Source organism: Galeopterus variegatus, unplaced genomic scaffold, assembly GCF_000696425.1.
Source record: "Galeopterus variegatus unplaced genomic scaffold, G_variegatus-3.0.2 Scaffold2662, whole genome shotgun sequence".
In the NCBI taxonomy this organism is placed as follows: Eukaryota; Metazoa; Chordata; class Mammalia; order Dermoptera; family Cynocephalidae; genus Galeopterus; species Galeopterus variegatus.
In genome coordinates, this window is record NW_007728773.1 from 314,713 (window position 1) to 321,402 (window position 6,690).

The following is a 6,690-nucleotide window of genomic DNA, read 5'->3' on the forward strand; positions in this document are numbered from 1 at the left end:
CTCTGGTTTCTCCTAGGATTTTTTTTTTTAATCTTTGATTTTTCTGTAGTTTGGATACAATATTCCTAGGTGTAGTTTTTTCTGGCATTTATCCTGCTTTGTGTTCTATGCACTGGATCTATGGTTTGATGTCTGACTTTAATTTGGGAGAATCTTCAGTCATTGTTATTTCAAATATTTCCTCTGTTCCTTTCTCTCTTTCTTCTTCTTTTATTCCCATTGCACATATTTATACCACTTGTAGATGTCCCACAGTTCTTGGATATTCTGTTCTGGGTTTTGGGGGGTTTTTTTATTTTTAGTTTTTTCTTTGGTCTTTTTTCTCTTTGCTTTTTTTCAGTTTCAGAGGTTTCTATTGAGATATCCTTGAGCTCAGAGATTTTTTTTTCAGCAGTGTGCAGTCTACCAATAAACTCATCTAAGGCATTCTTCATTCCTGCTACTGTGTTTTTGATCTCTAGCATTTCCTTTTGGCTCTTTCTTAGGATTTCCATCTGTCTGCTTACATTGCCCATCAGTTTTTGCATGCTACCTACTTTGTTCATTAGAGCCCTTAGCTTACTAATCATAATTGTTTTAAATTCCTGGTCTAATAAATCCAACATCCCTGCCATAACTGAGTCTAGTCCTGATGTATGCTCCATCTCTTTGCCTTGTAATTTTTTTTTCTTGATATGATGTATTGGGTTAAAAAAAAAAAAAAACTGCTATAGATGGGCCTTTAGTAATGTGGTAGCAAGGCGTAGGGGGAGGGGAAGCATTCTGTAGTCCTGTGATTAGGTCTCAGTCTTTTAGAGAGCCTGTGCCTCTGGATTGTGAACTTCACAAGTGCTTCTCAGTCTACACCCTCCTCCCATTTTGGTGGGACAGGATGGCTAAAGAGAGCTGGAATTGGGTTATTTCTCTTCTGCAATGTCGTTAAGCTCTGATAAAACCCCAGTGGGTTAGACTTTGGTTAAGTTGTTTCTCCTGAGGGCATACCTTATTAGGAAAAATAACGTCTTGGTGTATTTCAAACTGACAACTTTTCCCTTCCCTCCAACAGAAGCTGGAGAGGATTTTCTTTGATATTCATTTCGAGAACCTGGTAGAGCTCCACGAGATAAAACTGACACGTATGAGGGCCCCAGTCGTTGGGGCCCTCCAATAACTAGATTCTCCTGGAGTTTTCATCTCTCGGACAATTACAGTTCAGGCTTCCCTACCCTGGCATTGGTTCCCAAGGAGGTTTTTGCTCCTGGATTTCTGCTCCAGTAAGTTGTAATTCTCTGTATTTGCCTGTCTCTCCAATTTTAGGGGGAGCAGTTTGTCCTGTGTCCTCACTGCTCTTAAATCCCCAAGAAATGGAAAAAAAAAAAAAAAAAGATCTAAAAAGAATTGTTAATTTTTCAGTTTGCTCAGATTTTTACTTGTTGTTAGTATGAATGGGCTGGCTGGTTAGCTCAAATGGATAGAGCACAGTAACACCGAGGTCAAGGGTTCACATCCCTACACTTCTGTACCGGGCAGCCTCCAAAAACAAACAAACAGACAAAACCTTAAGAGGACGGAGTGGGAACTTCCAAGTATTCTTAAATGCTGGACTGGAAACTAGAACCAGGTACAAAAGATAACTTCGAAAAATAAGGACTCTTGCAGGCTGGCCAGTTAGCTCAGTTAGAGCGTTGTGTTGTAACACCAAGGTCAAGGGTTCAGATACCTGCATGACCAGCCACCAAAAAAAGAGAGAGAGAGACTATGTTTCTTAAATCATCAATATCTGATCATTGTTCAGATTTTCAGATTTTCCCAAATGTCTAATGAGTACTTTTATCCAGTTGGATTTCTTTCCAATCAAAATTCAAATAAGGTTCACACACTGAATCTAGTTGTTTCTCTTAAATGTATTTCCACAACCGTACCTTTTTATTTCCTTGCCATTTATTTGTTGAAGAATGTTTGTGGGTCTCCTGGTGTTTCATACATTGTATCCCATGGTATTATTTAACTTGCTCTCTATACTGTACTTCCTATAAACTGGTGATTTGATTGAGACCTAAATAGATTCAGGCTCAATTTTTTCTGAAAGAATACTAGTATTAGTACTTACTATTGTTTCATGTCAGGAGATACATAATGTCTGGTTGTCTATTATTTTGTGACTGATCGGGGGTTCTTCAATTGTCAACTAGATTCATTTATTAAGAAGTTTCTCATCAACTTTTCCAAAATGATTTTAGAAGACATTGGAGGTCATTTCCTAGATTCACTATTTCATTAGAAGTAGCAATATGGTGATATTATAATGCTCTCATTCCTCTATTTATTGTTTTATAAAAAAGAACATTTTCATATTAACTGTTAGCTTATACTGCATGATATTGTGAAAGTATATATTTGGTCTTCATCCCTGTCTCCAGGCATACAAGTCCTAAAATCTTTAAAATCAAAGTGATAAAAGTCTCTTCATATGCTAATGATGGTTGACAGCCCCTAGGTAACTTCAGGATGGGTGCTGGCCACAGGAAAAACCAAGGCAGGACTTTTGGTCCCACCCTCCAGTCTCTGGGGCAAAGAAGCTTAATAGGCATTTTTCAAAGAAAGACATACAAATGGCCAACAGATACATGAAAAAATCTCAACATCACTGGTCATCAGGGAAATGAAAATTAAAACCACATTGAGATACCACCTCACCCCAGTTAGACTGGCTATAATCAAAAAGACGGTGAATAACAAATGCTGGCGAGCATTTGGAGAGAAGGGAACACTCTTGCACTGTTGATGGGACTGTAAATTAGTACAACCACAGTATGGAGGTTTCTCAAACAACTACAGATAGATCTTCCATACGATCCAGCAATCCCTCTTCTGGGTATATACCCAGAGGAATGGAAATCAACATGTCAAACAGATACACACACTCCCATGTTCATCACAGCTCTGTTTACAATAGCCAAGATATGGAACGAACCTAAATGTCCATCAATAGATGATTGGATAAGGAAACTGTGCTATATATACACAATAGAATACTATTCTGCCATAAAAAAGAATGAAATACTCCCATTTGCAATGGATGAATCTGGAGAAACTTATGTTGAGTGAAATAAGCAAAGCACAGAAGGATAAATACTGCATGTGCTCACTCATATGTGTGAGCTAATAGAGAAAGGAAGGAAGGAAAGACCACAGTAGTGATGTGGTCTTACAGAGGGAGGGAACATTCCTAGGGCTATGACACAGAGTGGGGTGAAAGGAGGAGTGGGAGGGAAGTTGGGAGATAATTGGGCGGGGACATGGGGTACAAAAGTAATTTCTGGTAATGGGTATGCCCCCAGTATGAACCTGGCCTTCACATCATGGGTACGAGGGGTGAAAATTAGCTTTGTATCTCATGAATATTCTTAATAAACTTTTTAAAAAAAATTTCTCATCTTTGGCAAAAAAGAATCCCTTCAGATTGGATCCTAAATCCTTTTGAAATGACTGCAGTATTTAACAGCTTTCTTCCTTTCAGACTCAACAAGATGTTTCCAGCTCATCTTCTACATTTCTTGCCATTTCTCCAAGGAGCCCTTATAACTTTTAGTGAAAAATGGCATTTAGAGACTATAATCTGGATTCTAAGGGTGCTAATTATAGCTCTTCAAAGAACAGAGCTAGAAAATGTACTTTTTAAGAAGTAAATACATTATAATTTCATAATGATATTTCCATTTCAAATTAGTAATTATAATCACAATTTATAATTTTACTTAGCATCTTTGATTTTATACTTATATCTTTTCTTTATTCCTAATGTTATTAACAATATATATTTTATTTATTCTGCAAAATATATATAATATTCAGAAAAACAATATTATTTCTTCTTTATTCATCTTACCTTAAAGCATGCCCACTAAAATTGCATAGACAAATGACTGTTTTAAAAATACTTGAAATAATTCTTCTGTGTGGTTAAGACATCAGTACAATTAGTTTTTTGTTTTTGCTTTGAATATAGTTTTTATGTTGCTTATGTCTGTGTGTGTGTGTACACATGTAAAATATTTACATGTTCTAAAGTTATATCTACAAAATAAGGTATATTCAAAGAACATCTGTCTCCTCTTTTTCCCTATACGAAACTATTTTTATTAGTTTCTTCCTAATTCTTCAATTTTAAAAATAAAGACAAAATACATACTTGTATTCTCCCTTTATTAAGTAAAAAGTAGTGTACCATATGTACTATTCTGCACCTTGTTTTTTTCATTTAATGTATCCTGAAGATCACTTCATGAAAGTATGTGGGGATTTTTCCCACCCTTGGTGCAGCTGCTTAGCATTCCTATAGTTTATTCAACCATTCCTGAATCAGTGAACATCTGAGTTGTTTCTAGTCGTTTGCTATTACAAGCAATGACTCGGTGAACACATATTTTCATATTTTCACGTTTCAGTTAGCTTTTGCTATGAATAGCAAGCACACTCTCTCAAAACCTACTTGCATAAAGCAACAATCACCTATTAGCTCAAGATTCTGTAGGTGACGGCTCAGCCCTGTCCTTCTGCTGTTTTCACCCATGTGACTGAAGTCATCTTGCAACCCAGCTGGAGCTGGATAGTCCAAGACATACTCATTTACATGTCCAGTGGTTGGCAGGCTGTCAGCCAAGTTTTCTCAAGTGGCCTCTCTTCCTGTGGCAGGCTAGCTAGTCCCCATTCATGTGTTCTTGTGGCAGTCTCAGGGTTCCAAGCACATCAAGAAAGAGCAAGCCCCAATGTACAAGCACTTTTCAGTCTTCTGCAGACATCATTTGCTATTGTTCTTTTGGTCAAAGCAGATTACATGGACAAGCTCAGTGCCACTGGGGAGGAGGAAGACTACCCAAAGACACACAATCAGGAAAGGGTTTTCCACCAGCTATTTGCAAACCATCTACTATGGAGAAAACCTCCGAAAGGCAGGATTGTTGGGTCCAAGGGAGGTTTTACATGCTTATAGGTTTTATATGCGTATCTTTTTATATGCTTAAAGGCCATTTGAATTTTTTTTTTCTGTGAATTATCCATATCTCTTGTCCATTTATCCATAAATTGGTTGGTCTTCACTTTTATAAGCTCTTTATATGTTCGGAATATTAGACCTTTGTCAATGATATAAATTACACATACTTTCCCAGTTTATCATTTGTCTTTTTATTTTTTTAACATGTAATTATAGTAGATTTTGTCAATCTTTCCTTTAATGCTTCTGGATTTGGGGCCATTGTCAAAAAATTTTTCTTCATTCTCAAATACTAGGGGAATTAGCCCATGTTTTTCCACTGTTGGTGTGGGAATCAGGGAAAGTATCCAGCTACCCCAATACCCAACAGTATATTTTTCCTATTGATCTGAGATACTTTTATTGTAAACTAAATTTCTTTGACTGTGTCTATATTCAGTTTACATTTAAAGTATGAGTACTCTCGGGTAAAAGTGAGAATTACTCAAATTCTGTGTTTGTTCTCCATCTTTCCCTCTACAGCTGAATCTTCCATTCCTTTTAAAACCCACTAACTCCAATCCTATCTCCTCTGCAAAGCACTGTCCAGTGTGTCAGCAGGAGCTTCAAAGTTTCAATGTTGGTCAGCAGTTAAAAGTATACACTTTGAATGTGTGGAACTTGGTTACCTCTCAGTTGTGTTATCTCAGGCAAATTACTCATTGCTTCTTAAGAGGATAACAAAACCTCCTGCACAGGATCATTTTAAAGAATAAATGAAGACAATGTAGGTAATTCACAGTACTTGGCATATAGTTAGTGCTCAATAAATTATAGGTAGCCTGTTGAAAAGGTGGAAGGAATCCTTAAACACCAAATGATGAAAAAAAGGAAAATATTTGACATATGTGTGACTAGGAATTATGGAGCTGAATGCAGAAACAGCTCTGTTGGCAGTGATAATGTGTGTCGTGTACGTACGTGTGTGCATGCACATACACACTGGGAAAGGACACACGACTATTTTTTTTTAGTTTCATTCAGGGATGTTTTCCTGTAGACAGGGAGAATGGAAAGAACACACAACTATATTTCTTTAGTTTCATTCATGGATGGTTCCCTGTAGATGTAGAGAGGTGGTGTCTTTGCTTGGCAAGTAACTTTTAAACTCTGGGTATACCAACTCTGAATCCCAACCTATGAGAAGGACAAAATCCTAAGGAGCAGAGGCACTTCTGGTCAGCTCATATCTTAAGAAAATCAAATTTAGGCAAATCAAAGACAGTAAAAAAAAAAAAAAAAAAAAAAAAAAAAAGAGGAAGAGATCAGAGCTTGAGAATCAAAATCTGCTGAAGAGCTGAGCACCTAACCTGAAAACACTCAAGTACCAGTATACCCTCTCTACTCCTGACATCTCATCCCAGAGGACTTCATATCACGTCCTGCCACAGGATCCCTCATCTTGCTTACAGCTGCTGAGGGCAGAGCAGTGGTAGCCAACTCCTTCCAGCCACAGACCTGGGATTACAAGTACTCCTGCTCACTGGTGTTCTTCTCAGCAATTTCTGCCCCAACAGTGTAGAAGGACAGGCATAAAGCTTGGAGGGGAGGGGATGAGAAGAACTGGAGCTTAGCTGAAACAGAGAAAATGATAGCAAGATCTTGGAATTTGGAATTACATTTCTGAGGGGAATGTAATTCCCCCCCCCCCCCCCCCCCCGGGGGGGGGGGGGGGG